Below are 24,476 nucleotides of genomic sequence, written 5' to 3' on the forward strand. Positions count from 1 at the left end.
TAAAAGGCAACCAAATAGGAAAAGAAAATATAAAATATAAAACTATCTCTCTTTGCTGACAATATAATTCCATACCTAGAAAATACTAGAGTCTGCCAAAAGGCTCCTATAATTTGTAAGTGACTTTAGTAAAGTTTCAGGTACAAAGTCAATGTACAAAAATCAGTAGCACTTCTATACACTAACAACATTTAGGCTGAGAGTGCAATCAAGAACCCAATCCAACTTACAATTACAGAACATGAAATCCCTGGGCATACACCTAGTCAAAGAGATCAATGATCTCTACAAGGAGAACTACAAAACACTGCTGAAAGAAATCAGAGTCATTACAAATAAATGGAAAACCAGTCCATGTCCATAGACTGGAAGAACCAATATCATTAAAGTAGCTATAATGTCCAAAGCAATTTATGGATTAAATGCTATTTCTATAGAACTACAATGCCATTTTTTACAGAATTAGAGGAAACTACTCTAAAATGTATATGGAACCAAAAAAGCACACAAATAGCCAAAGCAATCCTAAGCAAAAAGAACAAAGCCAGGGGTATCACACTATTTGATTTCAAACTATATTATAAAGCCACAGTAACAAAAACAGCATGGTACTGGTACAAAAACAAACATATGAACCAATGAATAAGAATACAAAACTCAGAAATAAAGCTGCACATTCACAATTATCTGATCCTTGACAGAACTGGCCAAAACAAGCAATGGGGAAAGGACTCCCTATTGCTGAATAATGGTACTGGAATAACTGGGTAGCCATATGCAGAACATTGAAGCTGGATGCCCTGCATTTTACCATATAGAAAATTAACTCAATGTGGATTTAGGATTTAAATGTAAGACATAAAACTGCAAAAATCCTGGAGGACAAACTGGGAAATACTCTTCTCAACATTGGCCTTGGCAAATAATTTTTGGCTAAGTTCCCAAAGGCACTTCAGCGAAAAGAAAAATAGACAAGTGAGATCTAATTAAACCATTGGGCCTCTGCACAGAAATAGCAACTATCAATATAGGAAACAGAGAATCTGCAGAATGGGAGATGATATTTGCAAACCATGCATCCAAAAATGTCTAATATACAGCATTTATAAGGAACTTATAAGGCAACAATTCAAAAACAAATAATTCCATTAAAAATGAGCAAAGGACATGAACAGTCATGTCTAAAAGGAAGACACACAAGTAGCCAACAAATGTATTAAAAAATGCTTGTCATCACTAATCATCAGAGAAATACAAATCAAAGCCACAATGAGATGCCATCTCAAACCAGTCACAATGACTATTATTAAAATGCCAAAAATCAACTTATGCTGATGAGGCTGAGGAGAAAAGGGAATACTTATACAGTGTTGGTGGGAATGTAAATTAGTTCAGCCACTGTGGAAAGCAGGCTGGAGATCTCTCAAAGAACTTAAAACAGAGTTACCATCTGACCCAGCAATCCCATTACCTTGCATATACCCAAAAGAAAATAAATCATTCTACCAAACCACATATGCACTTGTGTATTCATCACTATACTACTCACAACAGTAAAGAAATAGAATTAACCCAGGTGCCCATCAATAGTAGAGTGAATAAAGAAAATACGGAACACATGCACCATGGCATACTATGCAGCCATAAAAAGGAATGAAATTGGCCAGATGCAATGGCTCATGCCTCTAGCCCAGCACTTTGGGAGGCCAAGGCAGGTGGATTGCTTGAGTTTAGGCATTCAAGACCAGTTTGGGAAACATAGTGAAACCCTGTCTCTACAAAAAAAAAAAAAAAAAAAAAAAGAAAGAAAGAAAGAAAGAAAAAAAGAAAACAAAAGAAAAAAAGAAAAGAAAACAAAAATGAGGTAGGCATAGTGGTGTGTACTTGCTGTCCCAGCTACTTTGGGGTGGGGGCTGAGGTGGAAGGATTGCTTGAGCCTGGGAGATGGAAAACCAAATACTGCATCTTCTCACTTACAAGTGGACATAGAGCACACATGGGCATAAAATATGGGAACAACAGGCACTGTGGACTACTAGAGGGTGGAGGCAGGGTGGGCTAAACTACCTGTCAGGTACTGTGCTCACTATCTGGGTGATGGGGTCCTTATCCCAAACCTCAGCATCACACAATGTTCTCAAATAACAATTCTGCACATGTACTGTCTGAATCTAAAATGAAAGTTGAAATTAAACTTTTTTTTTTAAGTCGTCCCAGAACTTACACAGATGAAGGAAATGGCATACAAGGACATTAAAATAGTTATGATTTTATTTTAATTGTTTCAAAAATTAAGTGGAAGCATGGAAGAAAAACAAAAAGACTCAAGATTCTAGAGGTAAAAATTATAATATCTGAGATAAAAATATCCAGGATTAACAGCAGATTAGATAATATAAAAGGCATTATAGTATTTATAGTAAATGTATATACTTTTGTATAAATGTATATAATTTGAAGTAAACTTAAAGATACATCAATAGAAATGATTTAAAATGAAACAAAAACAGAGAAGAGAATTTAAAGATGATGGTAGTGACAGAGTAGAAGGAGGAGGATAAAATGAAATAGGAGGAGAGGGAAAGGGAGGAGGAGAGGAGAACAGGAGGACAGAAGGAGGAGGAGAAGGAGGGAGAGAAGGAGGAGGAGAAGGAGGAGGAGGACAGAAGGAGGAGGAGGAGGAGGACAGAGGGAGGAAAAGGAGGAGGAGGAGAAGGAGAAGGAGGAGAAGGAGGGGGAGGAGGAGAAGGAGGAGGAGGAGGAAGAGGAGGAGAAGGAGGAGGAGAACAGAAGGAGGAGAAGGAGAAGGAGGAGGAGAAGGAGAAGGAGGAGGAGGAGGAGAAGGAGGAGGAGGAGAAGGAGGAGAAGGAGGAGAAGGAGGAGAAGGAGGAGGAGGAGAAGAAGGAGGAGGAGGAGAAGGAGGAGGAGGACAGAAGGAGGAGGAGGAGGAGGACAGAAGGAGGAGAAGGAGGAGGAGGAGAAGGAGAAGGAGGAGGAGAAGGAGGAGGAGGAGGACAGAAGGAGGGAGGAGGAGGAGGAGGAAAGCATCAGTGAGCTGCAGGGCAACTTCAAGCATCCTGAGGTATACGTAAATTGATTTCCAGAAGAGGAGAGGGGACTAGACAAGGAGAAGGGGAGAAAAACACTGAAGGTATAGTAGTTAAAATATTTTGTCCTCTTCTACCCTAAGCTTATTCCCACAATCAGGCTGCAAGACTGAATAATGATTTTATGTGTTTATCCCTAATCATTCCCCTGTGTGTGAATCTATGTGTATTTCAGTCAGCCTCTGCTTAATTACAACTGTAACCTGCTAACAGTGGTTCTTTGTTCTTTAAAAGATACTTTTTATCCAGCCTAGGCTAAATTAAAATTTAATCTAACATCAAGTTGCCACAGAGCTAGCAAGCAAATGACAGCTGTTTAATGAAAACCTAAACCTGATTAGCTAGCTCTATTGAGATGAATACTCTGGAGAAAAAGTACAAAACTATTAAGATCCAAGAGATGAATAATGAGTTTGAAATATGAATTAACCCTTTTGTGTGGTTACTGTGAATGGGCAGGTGCTGCTGACTAAAATGAGCAGTGAGAGCCTTGGCTATTTGCCTAGAAGCTTGAGATAATTATTAATAGCAAAAACAAACCAACTCAACTAACTGAAACTAACGACCTGATTTTTAAAAATGAGCCAAGGACATGAATAGACATTTCTTTAAACAAGGCATACACATGGCCAACAGGTGTATGGAAAGATTATTGGAGAAATGCAAATCAAAACTACAACGAGGTATCATCTCATACCTGTTAGGATGGCTAATATATATATGCATATAGATACGAACAGATGGCAAGATAGATAGGGGTGTGTGTGTGTGTCTGTGTGTGTGTGTGTGTGTGTGTGTGTATGGTGGCATGAGCTGGTGAGGGTGTGGAGAAATTGCAACTTTCGCACACAGCTGGCGGGAATGAAAAATGGGGAGGTCTCTATGGAAAACCACATCCAAGTTCCTCAAAACTTTACAAATAGAACTACCATGTGGTCCAGCAATCCCACTTCTGGGTGTTTATACAAAAGGATAGAACTTGGGATCTCAAAAAGATATTAGCCTCCCCATGTGGGATGTTCACTGCAGCACTATTAACAATAGTCAAGATGCAGAAACAACCTAAGTGTCAGACAGCTGATGACTGAATAAAGAAAGTGTGCTACATTCATACAACGGAATAGGATTTAATCTTTAAGAAGAAAGGAAATTTTGATGTTTGTAACAACACAGGTGAACTGGAGAACATTAGAGTAAGCAAAATAAGTCAGTAATGGAGGGACAAATATCACATAATTCCACTTATATGAGATATCTAAAATACTCACATTCGTAGACTCAAATAATGAAATGGAGGTTGTCAGGGGCTGGGAGGAGGCAGAAATGGGGAGTTACTCATCCAGAGGCATGAAGTTTAATTCAGTGAGATGACTAAGCCCTAGAGATCTGTTGGGCAACATGGTGCTTACAGTTAACAACACATTATCGTACACTTAAAAATGTGTGAAGAGAATAGATTTCATGTCAATTGTTCCTACCACTATGAAATAAAATAAAACTAACAAACAGCAACAACCAAAACAGTACTTACAGCTCATTCTGTTGTGAGGACTAGTTAACACATAAATAATTGAGAAAATTGCCTGGCATATGGCAGCTGCTCCATATGCAGATTTCTTACTTTTACCCCATATTTGTTCCTGGAAAATTTCTACTTCTTCAAAACCTCACTTCAAGGCTGGGCGTGATGGCTCATGCCTGTAATCCCAGGACTTTGGGAGGCTGAGGCAGGTGGATCACTTGAGCCCAGGAGTTTGAGACCAGCCTGGGCAACAAGGTGAAACCCCATCTCTACAAAAGAAAATGCAAAATATTATCCAGACATGGTGGCATGCACCTGTAGTCCCACCTCCTCAAGAGGCTGAGGTGGGAGAATCACCTGCACCCCAGAGCTTGAGGCTGCAGTGAGCAGTGATTGCACGTCAGGATGAGCGAGAGACTGAGATTCTACCTTAAAAACAAAAACACATCTTCTGTCCTAGGCAGGTGAGCAGCTTCCTTAATGATGTTCTCATCTGATTTGCAGCATAAGTGCAGCATAAGAGACACTGGTCTCTATGCTGTACTGAGATCTCCTTGTGTGCAAGGAAGGGATCTAATTTTATTTTGTGTGTGGAATCCTCCTACAATGCATGAAACAGAGAAGGTGCATGGATTACTTAATACACTCTAAACTATTGGGAAACTCTCATAGGCTAAATGGGGTGGTCTTGCTTAACTGTCAAGTGAGTTTAGGGGATGGAGGAGAATGAGGACACTGATTTGGAAAGACAGGTTCTGAGTGCCTCTTGGGGTCTTTAAACATGGACCTGCAAAATTCGGCCCCACACTCAAAATAGGTTGGCTAGTTTCAAAACTTCCATGTAAATGCAAATATAACAAAATAAAGGCTTTATGTCCTTATGGGAAAGTGTGACAGGAAAGAGAAAATAATAATGCATCTCTTTTCCCCTTAAAACCTTTGTAATTACTATGTGTCAGAGAAGGCTGACAAAAGAGAGCAAGAAATAGAATTCTGTAAAACATACTTTCCTATTTCTAGTAATTTTCTCCACATGAATCCTTCAAGGACACACCGTGGTGTTAGAGCAGAGCTTGTGAATATCTATCCTTCTCATCCTTCAATTAAAAAATGTGAATTTTAAGCGTATGATAGGATTTTAATTTGAGTTTATTGTTACTTTATTTCACAAGTTTTTCTCCATGCCCTTCTTCAGGCAAATAAGTCAGGTGATATAAGTTCATTAATTCAGCTTAAATTATGAATTAGGCAGTCCACTAAATTATTATAATAAAAACCATTCTGATGTGCAGGCCAACACTTATGAATAGCATTTCAGGATTCCAAACCTATACATAAAACTGGTGTCTCCAAAAGTATTTCTTCCATATTATAAGACATTCAGCTCTATTGCTCTGTGATCTATGTCTTCGATTACACAAGTGGACTCCCGCATGGCTACATAAAGCAAGACAAGAAGTAAAAAGTCCTTGACTATTATACTTCTAGAAAAACCAAAAGCAAATTCTATAGCACTCAACATAATTAAGAGAAAACTTCAATCTTTCTTATATTTTAATAAGTATCTTACCAATTTAGAAAAATAGTTTCTTTTTTCTTTTCTTTTTTTTTTTTTTTTACAAAAAATATTACATTGCAAAACAGTATTTCATCACCTGTGACTCCTTATCTGTACTTTGGAATCATAGTATTCAATGACCCCACACACAGGGCCTTTGTTTAACATTTTCATTTGACAAATAACAACTGCGTGTATTTATGGGGTAAAATGTAATGTTTTGATATATGTATACTTTGTGGAATAATTAAATTCAGTTGATTAATATATCCAACACCTCATATCATTTTTTGTGATGAGAAAATTTGAAATGTACACACTTAGCAATTTTGAAACATACATTCTTATTAACCGTAGTCAGCATGCTGTGCAACGATCTGAAAACTGTGTTCCTCTTGTCTAACTGAAATTTGACACCCTTTTTCAGGGCATCATAAAGTTTCAATTTTGCTTTCAAACGATCTATCCCAGGTGATGATGTTTTTCTGTGCCTATGAGAGAAAAGCATTGTCAACCTCTCTTTTTCCACATAGGAATTATCTTCCCTCAAATGCTGCCAATTATACACACATCTCTAATATGTGCCACCCCTGGGATTCAGTGGTCAAAAAAAAAATTCTAGTTTGAGAGACCTACTTTACAACATTTCATTAGTACTATATATAGAGATAGACAATTACTAAACAACATTTAATTATAGGAATATTAACTCTGCCAGCTCCTGGGGAGAAGGAAAATAAGAATATTTATGGTTAGATGAGAGCAGATTAGCAAATAATGCTTAGCGATTTCCTGTCCATTAAATCACTTTAAAGTATAAATTAGGTGCTTTTACAATGTGAGATTTGAGGCTCATAGACATAAACACTAAATTTCATTTAAAAGGGGAGGAGTAGAAAGGCAGTTGTAAATATTTGAGTTAAACTTATCCTGCTACCAGAGAGCAAGACAAAGAATTACATTCCCTCCCTTGATATTTCAATTTAAGGAACTGTTTTCTGTATTGAAAAGGCAAGTAAAATGTACCTGAAGAAATGAGATGAAGTCACTGTATCAGGGAATTTAAGCTGTGTGATGCTCTGGAATCTCTCGGTCACCCTTAGTGAATCTAGTCTCTTTTAAAAATTTTTTATTTATTGTATCCTAACTTTTATTTTAGGTTTGGGAGTATATGCAAAGGTTTATTACATAGGTGAACTCCTGTTAATGGGGGTTGTTGTACAGATTATTTCATCACCCAGGTATTAAGCCTAGTACCCGACAGCTCTCCTTTTTTCTTCTCTGCCTCCTCCTACCCTCCACCCTCAAGTAGATACCAGTGTCTGTTGTTCCCTTTATGTTCATGAGATCTCATTATTTAGCTTCCACTTACAAGTGAGAACACGTGATATTTGGTTTTCTGTTTCTGCGTTAGTTTGCTAAGGGTAATGGCTTCCAGCTCCATCCATTTTCCTGCAAAGACATGATTTCATTCTTTTTACGGTTGTATAGGATTCCATGGTTTATATGTACCACATTTTCCTTTTCCAATCTGTCATTTATGAGCATTTAGGCTGATCGTGAATCTAACCTCTATGTTCATTTATCCTGATGGAATTTGGAAATAGATTTCAACAGTGGTGCTGAAAATGCTGATAGAGACAGAGAGAAAAACGACAGTGTAGCTTATTATTTCAGGATGGGGACACTGTCTACACCTAGATGACTATGGTCAGGTTAGACAAGTCCTGCCCCGCAATTTGCTCTGACTCACTTCAGTGTCAGGGGCTTCCCACCACTGACCAGCCCCTGCAGTAGAGCCTGGAATTCAGACCTAAAGCCAATCAGCCTCTGGGATTATCCTGGCCAGAGAGTGTTAAGGCTGAGATTTAGCTTCTGATGGGCTCCATATTGTTTCCAATGTCTCCAAATACCATGGGAACCAATTGTTTAAGATGAGAGACAAATCAAAAACACAATCGCAGTTACAATACCCAGAAAAATAATAAAATACGTAGGAATATAGCTAACCAAGGAGGTAAAAGATCTATGTCAGAAGAACTACAGAACACTGCTGAAAGAAATCAACAGAAGACACAAATAAATGAAAAAACATTCCATGTTCATGGATTGGAAGAATCAGTATTATTAAAATGATGTACTGCTGAAAGTAATTTACATATTCAGCACCATTTCTATCAAATTATCAGTGTTTTTTTTTCCAAAGAATTAGAAAAAGTGCTAACATTCAAATGGAACCAAAAAAGAGCCCAAATAGTCAAAACAATCCTCAGTAAAAAGAACAAAGCCAGAAGTTCTACATTACCCAACTTCAAACTATAACATAAGGCTACAGTAACCAAAACAGCATGATACTAGTACAAAAACAGACAGATAGACCAATGGACCAGGATGAAGAACCCACCAGAAATAAAGCTGCACGCCTACAACCATCTGATCTTGGCTTGACAACAATACGCAATGAGGAAAAGACTCCCTATTCAATAAACGGTACTGGGATAGCTGGCTAGCCATATGTACAAGAATCAAACTGGACTCTTACTTATTAACATATACAAAAATTAACTCAAGATGAATTAAAGCTTAAATTTAAGATGTTAAACTGTAAAAATCTTAGAAGAAAACCTAGGAAATATCCATCTCGGTATTGGCCTTGACAAATAGTTTATGACTGAAGTCCTTAAAAGCAATTGCAACAGAAACAAAAATGTTAAGTGATACCTAATTAAACCAAAGAACTTATACAAAGCAAGAGAAACAAGGGAGTAAACAGACAACCTACAGAATGGGAGAAATTTTTCCCTTAAAAATTTCTTTTCCCCTTAAAACCTTTGTAATTACTATGTGTCAGAGAAGGCTGACAAAAGGTAGCAAGAAATAGAATTCTGTAAAACATACTTTCCTATGCATCTTACAAAGTCTAATATCCAGAATCTATAAAAATAGCAGATGTTGGTGAAGGTGTGGATAAAATTCAAAAAGCAAAAAACAAATGACCCTATTAAAAATGGGCAAAAGACATGAACAGACACTACTCAAAAACCACGGTGAGCTAGCATTTCACACCAATCAGAATAGCTTTTGTTAAAAAGTCAAAGAAGGACAGATGTTAGTAAGGGTGTGGATAAAAGTGGACCCATACACTGTTGGTTGGAATGTACATTAGTCCAGCCATTGTGGAAAGCAGTTTGGAGATTTCTGAAAGAACTAAGAATTGAACTATCATTCAACCCAGCAATCCCATTACTAGGTATATACCCAAAGAAAAATAAATCATTCTTGCAAAAAGACACATGCACCTGTAGGTTCATTGCAGTGCTATTCACAATAGCAGAGACATGGAATTAATCCAGGTACCCATCAATCATGGATTGCATTAAAATATCCTATATGTACACCATGTGTATTAGTCTGTTCTCCCATTGCTATAAAGAAATACTCAAGACTTGGTAATTTATAAAGAAAAGAGGTTTAATTGGCTCACAGTTCTGCAGGCTGTACAGGAAGCATGATGCTGGCCCCTGCTTGGTTTCTAGGGAGGCCTCAGGAGAGATAGCAGAAGGTGAAGGGTGAGTCAGCACTTCAAATGGTTGAAACAGGGGGAACGGTAGGGGGGAGGTGCCACACACTTTTAAACAACTGAATCTCATGAGAACTCACTATCACAAGAACAGCACCAAGGGGATGGTGCTAAACCATTCATGAGCAACTGCCTCGATGATCCAATCACCTCCCATCAGGCTCCACTTGCAACACTGGGGAATACAATTCAACATGAGATTTGGGAAGAGACACAGATCCAAATCATATTACCATGGTATACTATACAGCCATAAAAACTAACGAAATCATGTTCTTTCCAGCAACCTGGATGCAGCTGGAGGCCATTATCCTAAGTGAACTGAGGCAGAAACTGAAGACCAAATACTGCATTTTCTCACCTGTACGTGAGAACTAAACATTGGGTTCACTTTTTCCCAATAGACACTGGGGACACTGAAGAGGGGAGAGAGGAGAGGCAACAAGGAGCAAAAGACTCCCTATTGGGTACTATGCTTTCTATCTGGGTGATGGGTTCAATCATATCTCAAACCTCAGCATCACACAGTATGCCTTTCTAACAAATCTGCACATGTCCCCCCAGATTAAAAAAAAAAAAAAAGAGTTAAAAAATATAGGAAATTGTAAAAAAGAATAAAAAATCATCTTCTACAGCCCCCTGATCCATACTTCTCTGTCTCATCAGCTGATTCTTCAAAGACTCTCTCACTTGCACATCCTTAGTTAGGCACATGTCCTCTTCCACCATAGCTACCATGAGGCAAGCCTGGGCAGGGCTGCTATGTTCAGCATCTGAAATACAAAATTCAGAGCTTGGAGGGCTGACCCTGTCTTCTTGCTTCCCATGATCCAAGAAATGAGTTCCCAAGTTGGCACCTTTCTTTATAAATGGGCATATCCAGAGCTCAGGGCCATCTGGGGTCATGATTATCACCACATGGACCAGGCTGTATTCTGTTGTCCCAGCTAAAGCTAAGTCGATAGGTCTTGAAAACATTATAGCTTATCATAAGAAGAGCAGGTGTTATATTCAAAGCTTGGTACACGACTTCAGGAAGTACGTTCATATCTGTCCCTGCAAACTAGTACTGGGTCACTGGCCCAGTCCTAGGCAATGCCAGTACATGCACACATATGCATACATCCTTGTGCACACTGCTTTTTCTTCTGGAAAACAATGCCATGTAGAAGGACAATGTTATTGCTATGTTCTCCGTGAGGCTGTTTCCTAGAAGCTCCTTTGGTTGGTGTGAACCCATGTTCATGACCAGAAGGCTCCCGATGTTCTGCTCCTGCCTACCTCTCTGCCACATGCACCCCTCCTTTCTTCTGCCTCAGCCACCTTGGCCTACCTGGGTCCTCACACACTGCAGATGTACATATTGCAGGATGTTTCCCTGACTGGGTCCACTGCCTGCAGGACTGTCTTCCAAGATATAGCATGGCTGATTTTCTCCATTTGGGTCTTGATTTTATTACCTCCCAGAGAGGCCTTTCCTGAAACTTACTTACCCTCCCTTGGCAAATTAGTATTGTCTAATATATATATACACACACACACACACATATGTACTTGGGTATATATATGTGTGTGTGTAGAGTATCCAAGTATATGTGTGTGTGTATATATATAGAAAATATTTATTTTCTTCAGAGTATCACTGTCTAAAATTATATTATTCACTTACATTTTGTCTTACACATTTTCTGCCTCCTCCTCTAGAGGAGACCTAAGGTTGCAAACCCTCTCCCTCTTGTTTACTATTGTGGTTTCTTCCCTTAACACAGTGTCTGGCAGAGAATAGGTACTTCAAATCTAGCAAATGATGCATGCATCGATGAATGGATGGGTGGATTCATAGGTGGCTACATGGGCGGATGAATCCATGGGTGAATGGATTCATTGTTGAATGTATGGGTAGGTTGATTCACGGGTAGATGGATGTGTAGGTGGATGGGTAGGTGGATGCATGGGTGTATGAATGTGTGGAGGGATGGACACATAGGTGGATGCATGGATGGATGGATGCATAGGTGGGTGAATACATGGGTAGATGCATACGTGAATGGGTGCATAAGTGGATAGATGGATGGATAGCTGGGTGTATGAATGGATAATTGGATGTATGAGTTGATGGATGGATAAATCTACAAATGGGTCAATCAGTAGATGAAGTAATTGATTGATTTTTTTTTGGTGTCTACAATAACTTGATGTTAGCACCAAGTTCTTTTAACAACAAAGTGCCTTAGACACAAAAATTCTGGCTCTTCTAATCATCACTTTCTGCAAAGACAACTAAAGCATCCTTCCCCTTTTCATCATCTTTAGATATGAAATTTATATGGAATGATATGCTGCTAAAAACATTAAAAAATCGAACCAAAACCACAAAACAATACAAAATCCTTTTGACAATCCTCCAAGCACTTTGATAAATCAATGACCACCATCTGTACTGTGGAAATACATGGAGTTTTCCCTGACTATTGGGTTTATTATTTGTATTTTCACTTCCCCATGCCACAAAGGTCTGACTTCAAAAATTTAGTATAGCAGTGAATATGATTGACCAGAAGATCTTAGAGACTTTTGCAGACAATAATATCTTAACATTCCAACTCACATTCTCAAACAAGCTAGATTCCAACTGGTTGATGAAATCCCCTTGTAAATACTTAAATCTTGTTTATTTTCTGAATGTTAGTTCTGCCTCAGGTCAGATTGTCTAGTTCTGTCAACATCACAGACTTTGTAGAAAATATCAGTTTTTGGCTGGGCGCGGTGGCTCAAGCCTGTAATCCCAGCACTTTGGGAGGCCGAGACGGGCGGATCACAAGGTCAGGAGATCGAGACCATCCTGGCTAACATGGTGAAACTCCGTCTCTACTAAAAATACAAAAAACTAGCCGGGCGAGGTGGCGGGCGCCTGTAGTCCCAGCTACTTGGGAGGCTGAGGCAGGAGAATGGCGTAAACCCGGGAGGCGGAGCTTGCAGTGAGCTGAGATCCGGCCACTGCACTCCAGCCTGGGCGACAGAGCGAGACTCTGTCTCAAAAAAAAAAAAAAAAAAGAAAATATCAGTTTTTTTCAACTCTAGATTATCCTGTCAGGTTTCTTGAGAGGAGGAGAGAATAGCACTGACCACTGAGTTACCTGCAGCAAAGCAGAGTAAAAAGAGAGAAACACATGCCCCCAGGTCACCTAGCAGGTCCACAGTCCTTTGACAGCCTCTGGTGCCAAATTCAGTGAGATAAGAAAAGCACTGGTAAAAAGGCTGATAACATTTTCTCTCCAAAGAATAGAAAGGGGAGGTGATTGGACCCTAATATCAGACAGAATCAGTCATTTGCCACCTATCTCATTGTAAAAGGAAAACATCTTGGGCCCTGTAATCACTAAACTGAAAGAAAAAGTCAAGCTGAGAATTGCTTAGGGCAAACCTGCCTCCCATTCTATTCAGCCCTGCCTCTGCTCACTGAGATAAATGCATATCTGATCTCCTCCTTAGGAAAGGCTAATCAGAAACTCAGAAGAATGCAACCACTTGTCTCTCACCTACCTGTGACCTGGAGGCCCCCTCCCTGCTTGGAGTTGTCCCACCAAACCAATGTTCATTTTTCACACATTAGTTGATATCTCATGTCTCCCTAAAAGGTATAAAACCAAGCCGTGCTGTGACCACCTTGGGCATGTGTTGTCAGGACCTCCTGAGGCTGTGTCATGGGTATATCCTCAACCTTGGCAAAGTAAACTTTCTAAATTAACTGAGGCCTGCCTCAAGCTGTCAGGGCTCACAGCATCCATAAATTGACCTTGGTCATTCTCAGGAACCAGAGTCCACAGCTTATATCTGACTGCAGACCACTTTGACAGGGACCTTTTATAAATGGTCCTGGGCCACTCCTTTTGACATCACTGCCCCACTTAGATCATTGCTCAGACATCACCCAACAGATAAGCTCTCCTGAGCCACCCACGTGAAACAGTATCCACCCTGTCATGCTCTCTCCCTCAACCTTGCTTATTTCCTTCACAGTGTAACCCAGTATCCCAGCCTTGAAATGCATCTTAGAGGTTTTTTCCCCACTTTCTTTCTTAATCTCAGACTATAACCTTGTTGAAAATAAAATTTTGGTGCCGCAAAAGAAATAGCACTCGAACACAAATTTTCTCAGCAAGACAATTTTACTTCTGTAGAAGGGTGCATCTCACGTGGAGCAATGGCAAGAGTACACCTGAATAAGGGAGGGGAAGGGGTTCTTATCCCTGACACAGGTAGCCCCTACTGCTGTGTCATTCCCCTATTGGCTAGGGTTGCGCCACATAGTCTAAGCTAATTCCAGTTGGCTATTTTAAAGAGAGCAGGCGTATGAGCCAGAGTGGCGGGGTGAGCAGTTTCGGCAGGAAAGACGATTACGGAAGGTGACTAAAGGTGACTCAGGTCAGAGCAGGTTACCAGGCGAACAGGTGTGAACTACTGATTAGAAGTGGCAGGAAGGTTGTTTACTGAAACTAGGGGCAAGGAGATCAAGCGAACGAGGAGGTTAAACTTTAAAATGGAGAACAAAGAATGGAACATACTGACAAGCTGATTCTTTGAAGACAAACTTAGAACTCACTGTATTTAACAGCCTTGAAATGCACTTTAGAAGCCTTGATTTCCCTCCCTTTCCCACCAGGCATTCCCTTGCACTGTGCTCATTTGTCTTATGTGCTTGCTTAGAAATTCTAGGGGCTAATTTTGAAACAAACCAGGCCTAGAAATTCAGCTGCAGGATCCCCCCGACACATGAACAATTAGTCCACCACCACCAGGCCTAGGTCAAGGTGATAACTAACCGGACCTCTGGACGAGTGATTACTCCAGACAGCCATTGGAACAAGACCCAACATTCTGCACCACTCCTGCATGCCTCCCACACGAAGTCTGTCTTTTTTTTTTTTTTTTTTTGAGACAGAATCTTGCTCTGTCACCCAGGCTGGAGTGCAGTGGTGCGATCTTGGCTCACTGCAAGCTACACCTCCCGGGGTCACACCACTCTCCTGCCTCAGCCTCAGCCTCCCAAGTAGCTGGGACTACAGGCGCCCGCCACCACGCCTGGCTAATTTTTTGTATTTTTTTTTTAAGTAGAGATGGGGTTTCACTGTGTTAGCCAAGATGGTCTCGATCTCCTGAGCTTGTGATCCACCCGCCACAGCCTCCCAAAGTGCTGGGATTACAGGCATGAGCCACCGGGCCTGGCCCAAGTGTCTCTTTTTAAACCCCCTCACTCAGCTGAAAGAGTTGAGATGGTTCCTTGAGACTTAAGTCTGGCCATTTTCCTTGACTGCTGGCATTTGAATAATCAAGCTGCTTTTCCTTCATCACACATTGTCTCTTGTATATTCTTTGCAAGCTGAGAGCAGCCTGGCCTGAGCTGAGTCACAAAATACTTCTCAATCAATGAAACGTTCTTGTGCATAGTTTGAACTGTCTGGCTGTGTGTGCTTCCCACACCAGCCAGCAAGGGCCAGGAGGGTGGAGGATCCACCTGCCTGCATCAATGCGGTGTCCTCAGTGTCTGGTCTGGTGCCTGCTGCATAATAGGTGCTCAATAAATATCTCTTGAATAAATGGGTGAATCCCATCAAGGCAGCCTTTTCTGACTTTCATCTTCTTCAGCTAATAACTTGTGATTGATTAGTATCTTATGCAGAAAAAAAAAAAAAGAACATAAAACAACACATCATCTCTGCCTGACACAGGTGATGTGAGAGACCCAGGTTCCTGGTAAGGCTTTTCTCTTCCCAGGGGTAGATAAAGGTCTGTATACGGCTATACAGTCTCTCACGCATGTGCATTTACACATGGACACACACATACACACACACACTTCATCTGATTTAAGAAAGTGAATGTTGACTAAAATAAAATGCTAAAACTGGAAAGTGACTCCAAAATTTACAAAACTAAATAAGGATGCTAGGAATGTAAAAGAGTAAGTTTGAAATGATAGTTTTTAGAAATGTGTAGCATTTACATTTCTGAAAACGTTAAAGTTTAAAGGTTAGCTAAAACGTGTGTAGGCATAAACACTCCTATTTATTTGTGTGACTATAATAAGTCATACTTTAAAGCATTTAGCATGTGCTAAGCTCTGTCTTAGGAATTGTATTCTATAACTCATTTAAGTGGGAGCTTGGTGTGAGAAAGGCCTTTCAGCCACTGCATTTTGATCAGTTTTCCGTTGGGGTTGCAGAGAGACACAATGTGTGCACTGCAGCCATCTTGTGCCCATGAGGTAGCATCTGAGCAAACGCCAAAAATATCCCAGAGACCCTGGCTCTGATGTCTATCAGCAGGCAACCTTAGCCTGTAAGAATAATAAACTATCGATCTGAGCCTGAGTAGTCTTTTATCGCAGGGAAAATATTTCTAATGTATATATGCTATTAATAGGTCAAGACAAACTGCAATATGGATGCTGTGTTTCTTGAGCTCAATGAAGCCCAGAATAAGACGGTCAAGAAACTTGAAGCAATTTAACACTAGCCTTTCTTGACATAGGAGCAGCGGTGGAGAAAGCAAGAGGTAAGTCAGTTGCCAACTAAGGAGTTGAAAGAGGAACATTTTGGAAATGTTCACATAAGTGGTAAAAGGACCCTTTTGGAAAACACTGCTATATTTATGAGACCCCTAATGATAAATACGTACACTAAATTTGTCAGCCTGGATAAAAAATCTCGATTGTACAGTCTTTACACTTCCAATTGTAATGGATTTTCAAGTACCTGAAACAAGCTTCAGCCAAAGATCCTGATGTTCTTTTGATAGCGGAAATGAGACAGCAGATTGCTATCAATTTTATATGTGACTCCAGGTGCCTGTAATTTTCAGAACTGCCTGGTATCTTAATACTTTTCTGGGTCCCCATCTCTTTGATGCCTTTCTAGTACCTGTTCCATGCTATTTCTTATTTCAAAGAAAATATTAAGCGTCAGAAAAAATCTACGCTCTCTTACGCTCTCTAAATTATAATTCTACTCAAGGGCAATGGATTCTTGTGCTTGAACTAGAGCTTGGGAAGTAACTTTCTGCCCTTTATCTTGCCTGATACAGTTTCTCTAGTGCACCCTCCAAAAAGGGATGTAGTCATCACTTGTTTTTTCCCCAGTCTTTCTCTAAAATGAAAAGGACACAGTTTCAACAGCAGATGTGCACGTTTCTGCTACCATTTGTTCAGCATGAATCTCAAGAATCACATCACTACTGCAGATGAAAGTGATCTGAGCCATAATCTTAAATCCTCTCACCTCCAACCAAAATGCTGCCTCCTTAGTTTGCAGTTACCAATTCAAAAGTCTGGGGTGGTTGAAGATCATTTCAATGTATAGCTTGTAAGGAAATAACCTGTATTTGAAGTTGCACGGCCCGGGGAGGAACGTTTTTGTTTCCAACTAGAACAGATGTACTTGAGAGAAAAACACAACATCCTTTGACACATTCATCTCTCCTCCTGCCTTTAAAAAAGAACGCTCCAACCTTCTCAGGCACAGTGGGATGGCACTGTAGGGCTATTTCTGAGTAACAGAATTCCTGTGATTTGGGATTTGAGAGGAGTCTGCTACTGTAAAACAAAATACACCATAGTGCCAGGGAGGCTGCACTATCCTTTGAGTCTGCAGGAAACATGCCACCCGGCTTGTGGTTTCCCAAACCCCTCACCGTGCATCCATAGTTTTCTCTGCCTAAGACGTCTTCAGACGTTATTACTTAATCATTTTCTTTAAAAGACTCTGGTCTTCCACCTTCCTAATAAGAGTGGTGTTCACAAAATGCTGATGTACTAGTTACGGACTTCATACAGCTGGAATAACTACTTAGTTATGCCAGTGAGGGGCACACACATGCACACACATACACAGACACACACACACAGTGCACACACATGAAGACACATACATGCAGACACACACGTGCACACATACATGCATGCACATGCACACACATGCACACACACATGTGCACACATGCACACACATGCATATACACTTACATACATACATGGACACACACATGCACAGGGTAAGGCAGGGTGAGGGCCACGGCTCAGGATCTAAGGAAACGCTCATTCTACTCATTCTCAGGGTTATGCAAATGGGAAGCGGCAACCATTTGTAATTTTGTACCCTAATGACTTGCTTGCCTACCTCTAGACTTTGCCTTGCACACACATAGACTTCCAACTACATACAAGAATTCACTTTCCTATGTGTGACCTAAAATCATCCAAATAAGCCGCCAGGTGTGGAAACTTATTACACGTTGGTAAACTCTAATCTTATCAAAACTGCAAAGACACTGTGCAAAGTGCACAGCCTCCTCTTCCCCCCAGGCTCTGCCAGCGAATTCTCCAACGGATCCTATGAACTGAGAAGCCTGATGGGATTTAAAGATCCCTAAAAGGAAGAACCACCTGACCTGCAATTTAGAAAATTACAGGGATCAGCTGAGGTTTTATCTGGGGTTCCTTTGGCCTCATGGGGCTTTCATCTCCATAGAGTGCTGCTCTGAGAAGGCTGCAGACTGCAGGGCAGGAAGAGCAGGTCAGAGACCACTCCTGAGAAGGCTGCAACCTCCTAGTGTGACTCACAGAACACACAAGGTCAGCTCCTAGTGCAGGTTTCAAGAATGGCAAATGCTACCTGCAGAGCCCTCTCTGGTCCAGACCCCTAAACCAGATAGATAGATAGATAGATAGATAGATAGATAGATAGATAGATAGACAGACAGACAGACAGATAGATAGATAGATAGATAGATAGATAGATAGAGATAGACAGATAGATGATGATGATAGATATAGATAGATGTGATGATATAGATAGACAGATGATGATAGATAGATATAGACAGATAGATGATGATAGATAGATAGATATAGACAGATAGATGATGATGATAGATAGATATCGATAGATGTGATGATAGATAGATACAGATAGATAGATATAGATAGATAGATAGATATAGATAGATGATGATAGATAGAGATAGACAGATAGATGATGATGATCGATATAGATAGATAGATGTGATGATATAGATAGATAGATAGAGATAGACAGATAGATGATAGATAGAAAGATATAGACTGATAGATGATGATGATAGATGTGATGATATAGATAGATAGATAGATAGATAGATAGATAGATAGATAGATAGATATAGATAGATAGATGATGATGATGACAGATAGAGGGAGAGAGAGAGTCGAGAGGAAAATGGAGACACAGAGGGTGGGAGTATAAAAGTGAGTGAGAGAAGGAGTCAGAAGAAAAGTGAAAGAAAATAAAGGAACAACAAAAGAAAGAAAAAAGACTCATCTAATCAACTTTTCCATTTTATATCATGAGGACTTGAGGCCCAAAGAAAAGGTGTGATTTGCCCAGAGTCATAAGGTAGGTAAGGTAAGAAAACAACAGACAGTCTCCTCCACGGGCTTCCTGGAGATGAAATAGTCTCGGCAGAAGCGTGTGACGGTGAAGATTAGCTAGAAGAGGACAAGTTACTCACCTGCTATCCCTCTCTGTGTGCATGGAAAGCAACATCTCCCTCATGCACTGGACACTGGCAGACCTTTGGAAACTCCTCTGCTAAGCGACATACTCTTTCCTAGGAGAGAACCTCTCATCTCCGTAATTCCACCACAGCCCTCTGGCAAATGCAGATTTTGGCTCTAAATGTCCTCTCGGAACCTCATAAACCCGGAACGTCTTTTCCCACTTGAGCCGAAACCAGGCTGAGCGGCTGGCAGGTGGAGCTGAGAGCAGCACTGGGTACTGCATTTCCAGAGCAGGAAGCTGGAGAGCGAAATCTCAGAGCCAGAAAACAGATGTCCCTGGATGTAGCCTAGACGTGGCCCTGCCAGGAGCTCCTTGAGGAGGAGCTTGGGAGAGACGCCTGGACTTCCAGAGGAGCTCGGTCACACCTGCGCACTGCCGTGGCTGCAGGGAGGTCACCACTACCCTTGGTATTGCTCCCCAAACTACAATCATGCACATATGAAGCTCACCCATTTTTCCCCATAACCTTGTGTCACCTTCATTATTTTGTATTTAATAATTCATTTATTTTGTTAAAGCAGATCACATTTTACCTAAAATTTTTGTTAATTTATTATTTATTATTGTTTATTTTTTGGAGACAGTCTTGCTCTGTCGCCCAAGCTGGAGTGTCATGGCGCAATCTTGGCTCACTGCAACCTCTGCCTCCCGGGTTCACGCCATTCTCCTGCCTCAGCCTCCCAAGTAGCTGGGACTACAGGTGCACACCACCAAGCCTGGCTAATTCTTTTGTATTTTAGTAGAGACAGGGTTTCACCATGTTTCCCAGGCTGGTCTGGAACTCCTGAGCTCAGGCAATCTGCCCATCTCGGCCTCCCAAAGTGCTGGGATTACAGGCATGAGCCACCATGCCTGGCCTTAATTAAATATTTTTAAAAATTAAATACGTTTAAAAATCTAAACCCGCATACACGCACTGCTGTTGTTATTGACTTTTAATTGCAGGTAGATACTTCCCCCTGCCCAAAGCCCTGGGCCTAAGGGCTACTATTTCTCTGTTACGAGGAGGTGGTTGCAAATGTTAGAGTTATTCAAGGCATTAGAACACCCAAGGGAGATCCTCTAGTTGACTTATCCAAGAGTAAAAGAGGTCTGCAAAGGGCATGTCTTTCTCCCTGCATCACTAAGTGCTAATTAGGACTGTGTTCTCATCCTACCGGAAATCCTCATAGCACCAGAGATGTACATCCTCCACTTTGGGAAGCATGGGACTAGAAGGTCAAGTTCATACTCCTCAGTCAAATCCTTATGAATTTCCATGATCAGACACGACTTCCCCTGACCTGTCCATCCCAAGCATCCCCTACTCATCCCTCTTTGCCTTCAGAGCTCCCCCACCCACACACCAGCTCAGGCTCCCATCCCATACACACAGGGGTTGCTCCTCCATGGAACTTAGCCAAATGGTAATTCAGGGGTGTTCTTTGTTGTTTAAAGCCTGTCTTCCCAGTAGAGCTCAGGGATGGATGTTTTGTTGTTTTTTTCTCCATTGTCTTCCAACAGCCTTGCTGAGTTACTGGCACATAGTAGCTGCACAGAAAACACATGCTAAATATTCTTGTATGGATTATTACTTGGGCTAACTCAGGAAGTAATCCATTCCCAATCTAGTGCCAGTATATTCTCGAGCATATTAGCAAAAGGTACCTCTGTCTCAATATACTTTATTTCCATCTAATAGAAAATCATCAAAAATGACTGATTGGATTGAACAAGACACTTTACTGCCATCTGCTGTAACAGTGTCCTACTGAATATCGAAATCTATCGTCTCTGCTGTGGGACAGGGAGTATCATGCGTTGCCCAACCTATTCAACTGTTCTCAGCAGCCCTGAGTGTGTTCAGACACCTGCAGACTGGGCACCCACCTGATGGGAGTGGGGGCTGGTGCTCAGCTGAAAGTTTGTACTCTGTGGCCTTCAACGACCCTTTTATTAGAAAGAGTTTACCCAAGAAGAATTCTCTGCTCCAATCAGTGTGAATGATTCACATACCCTCCACTGGCCTTTCATCCTGTGCTCTGCCCACCGTGACCCCTGTAATATCCAGGGAGCTTCATCTATTGATAAATTTCAGATGCTAAATCTACAAAAATAGCACACAGCATAGAGTAAATAAATCAATGAAGTTAATACACCAGAAAATAATTTCTATCATTATGCCATGTCCAAAAGCAGGCACACAGAAATCTTGCAGAGAAATGAGTCTGCAGCTTTATCAGTAAAAGGAGCTCAGGGAAGGGAGGGAACTCTTCTGCTGAGGCCTCTGCGGCCATGAGGAAGGTTTTGGGAGGGTGGTGTGGTGATTTTGGATGGGTGGCTTTTGGCATTTCCCTTCCGATTTTGTTCCATTACACCCCAAATCTCTGCAGTTCAGGGACATTATTTTGTCTAGATCAGAGGTCAAGAAACTCATTGTTACTTTAAATTTACATTAAACTTGCTTTAAGGTAAAGGGCCACACAGTAAATATTTTAGGCTTTTGGGGTCATGTAATGTCAGCCACGCCTACTCAACTCTGCCTTTGTCCTGCCACAGCAGTCACAGAGGATACTGTACAAATGGATGTGCCAGGATCTGGCCCCGGGGCAGTAGCTTGCTGATGCCTGACCTAGATTGCAGCTCGGAATTTTACTGCCATTATTAAGTGACAGTGAAACAGCAAGAAAAAAGATCCTGCTACCCTTGCCAGGTTGGACTCTTCACAGCACAGGACGTGGAGATGCTCTGTCACTCTGTGCTGAGGAAACATCCAGTTATCCACAGGTACCCCAGCCTGCAAATGCTAAGAAGCCTGAACTCCCCTGGGGAGAGACACCAGTGGGGCGCCTGTCTCATCTGAGTTTCCCTGGGGAATAAATACCCCTCAGAATTCTCACTGGGAGGTTATACATTTGGCTACAAATGCGTTATTCGAACACTGCAATCATTGCTTTTTCTTTTCTAGTTGGGAAGTAAATGATACGGACTATTGGATCAAACAGGGTATTAAAAGAGCTTGGGTATTCATACCCACTGTCAAGTGACAAGACCTGTGGAGTAGCTCTGGAGAGAAGATGTGAGGTCACTTCTTCACACGGAAAAACAAAAGGGAGGCCGGGCGCAGGGTCTCATGCCTGTAATTGCAGCACTTTGGGAGGCCGAGGCAGCAGGATCACTTGAGTCCAGAAGTTCGAGACCAGTTTGGGCAACATAGGAAAACCCTGTCTCTACAAAAAATTTAAAAAATTAGCTGGGCGTGGTGGCGCACATCTGTAGTCCCAGCTACTTGGGAGGCTGAGGTGGGAGGACTTGAGCCCAGGAGTTTAAGGCTGCAATGAACTATGATCGTGCCACTGCACTCCAGCCTGGGTGACGGAGTGAGACACTGTCTCTAAATGATAGTAATTACAATAATAGTAGTAATCATAATAAAGGAACTGTTATCTCTTAAGGACAATCTCTTAGGTCAAGGTGGATCCCAACAGAGATTTCTTCTACAGACACTCTTGTTTTAAATAAATACAACTTTTTACCATTGAATTTCTTTAGAGAAACTGGTCACAGTTCACAATGCCCTGTCTAGCGCCAGTTTGGAAGATTCAGCCATAGCGTGTTCTGGCATTCATTTCAGAAAACCACCATTTTTAGTTTGAGATGTCTTATTTCGTGAGTAATTTTAATGTGGCGTTCAAATCTGTGCCTCTGTATCAGCCCAAACCCACCCCCTTCAGTCTTCCGGGTTTCCCCTGATGGCAACCCCATTCTTCTAAGACCCATGCCAAAACCACATTGTCACCCTTCGTTCTTCTCATTTTCTCACACCTCTATGTGACAGGCCGGGGAAACCTGTCAGCGCTACCTTCGAATAGCCAGAATCAGAGCTCTCCTCACCATCTTAACGGTCACCACCCTCACCTAAGGAACCATCCTCAGCTGTCTGCCTTCACGCACTGGCTTCCTAACTTCTCGCCTTATGTTTTCCTTGTTCCTTTTAGTTTATGCAGTGAGCCTAATAAAAAGGAGACCAGGTCCTGCCCGTTCTTGATTCGAACCCGAAGGCTCCTCAGGCTGCACTAAGTAAGATCTAAGCTCCTTGCAAGGACCAATGTGTTTCTGCGTATTCCACCCCCATCCCGTCCATCTCTTATCACCTCATCGCTGGGCCTCCTTCTCCTGGCACACCCCAGCCCAGCTTCACTGGTCTCCTTTCTGTTCCCTGCAATGTTCATTCTCAGGGCCCCAGGGCCTTTGCACCTGCTGTTCCCACTGCCTGCAATGCTCTTTCCCCAGGCACATGCCTAGCATATTTGCTTACTCCCTTCAAGTCCTCTCCAAGTTCCATCTTCCCAGTGAGGATCTCCTGGCCGCCATCCTAGAATTGCAATGTCATCTTCCTACACCAGCTTTTTCTATTCCCCTTCCTGCTTTACTTTTCTTTCCAGCACTTTTTCTCTCCTATATAGCACATATTATTCATTTTGGTTTTGTTTCCCTTTTAGTATGTAAACTTCACCTGTCTTGTTCATTGCTTTATTTTATAGTACATGGAATAGTACATGGTCAACATTCCGCAAACATCTATTGAATAACAGATAACCAAATAGGCAGGAGAATCATAAACAGTACATCCTTTATACAGATCCTACTTCCATCTGTTCAATGTGGTTTTAACAATCACACATTTTTAATGAAAGGATACAAATCGTTAATAAGTAAACATTACCATTTCTCTTCTCTTTTAATTAAATAAATCCAAACAAACGTGACAAACATTTTTCATCTAGCTGGCAAAATTAATTCCATAAAGAGATAATACCTTGTAGCTGCAAGGTTACAATAAATTGGAATATCCTGCCAATGAGAATATACACAGGTACAACTTTTTGCAGAATATCTTGGCAAGATGTAATCAAAACCTTAGCAGTCATCACATAAGGAGTTTTCCAGGGTTTGGAGGTGATTTGTACCTGTGATTCCAATTTAAATAATAATCATAGAGAAGTAACCACAGAGGCAGGCAAAGATGTATCACAGCATCTTACCCCAGCATTGCTTATAATCTCCAAACTCTGGAAACCTCCTTAATATTCAGTAGTGGAAATTAGATAAAGTATACCTCAACCACAGGCTGAGA

General features: G+C 41.2%; 1 long non-coding RNA gene across 1 annotated transcript in view; it reads left to right on the forward strand.

Annotated features, from left to right (window-relative positions):
- Nucleotides 1-3,041: 3,041 nt before the first annotated feature.
- The window catches only part of LOC105493486 (uncharacterized), a 28,637-nt gene continuing 7,202 nt past the window's right edge, over nt 3,042-24,476 (forward strand). The window contains exons 1-2 of the long non-coding RNA XR_011608473.1: nt 3,042-3,151; nt 16,191-16,322. This is a non-coding gene — a long non-coding RNA (uncharacterized lncRNA). The remainder of the gene's footprint in view (nt 3,152-16,190; nt 16,323-24,476) is intronic.

Source organism: Macaca nemestrina, chromosome 10 (assembly GCF_043159975.1).
Source record: "Macaca nemestrina isolate mMacNem1 chromosome 10, mMacNem.hap1, whole genome shotgun sequence".
In the NCBI taxonomy this organism is placed as follows: domain Eukaryota; kingdom Metazoa; phylum Chordata; class Mammalia; order Primates; family Cercopithecidae; genus Macaca; species Macaca nemestrina.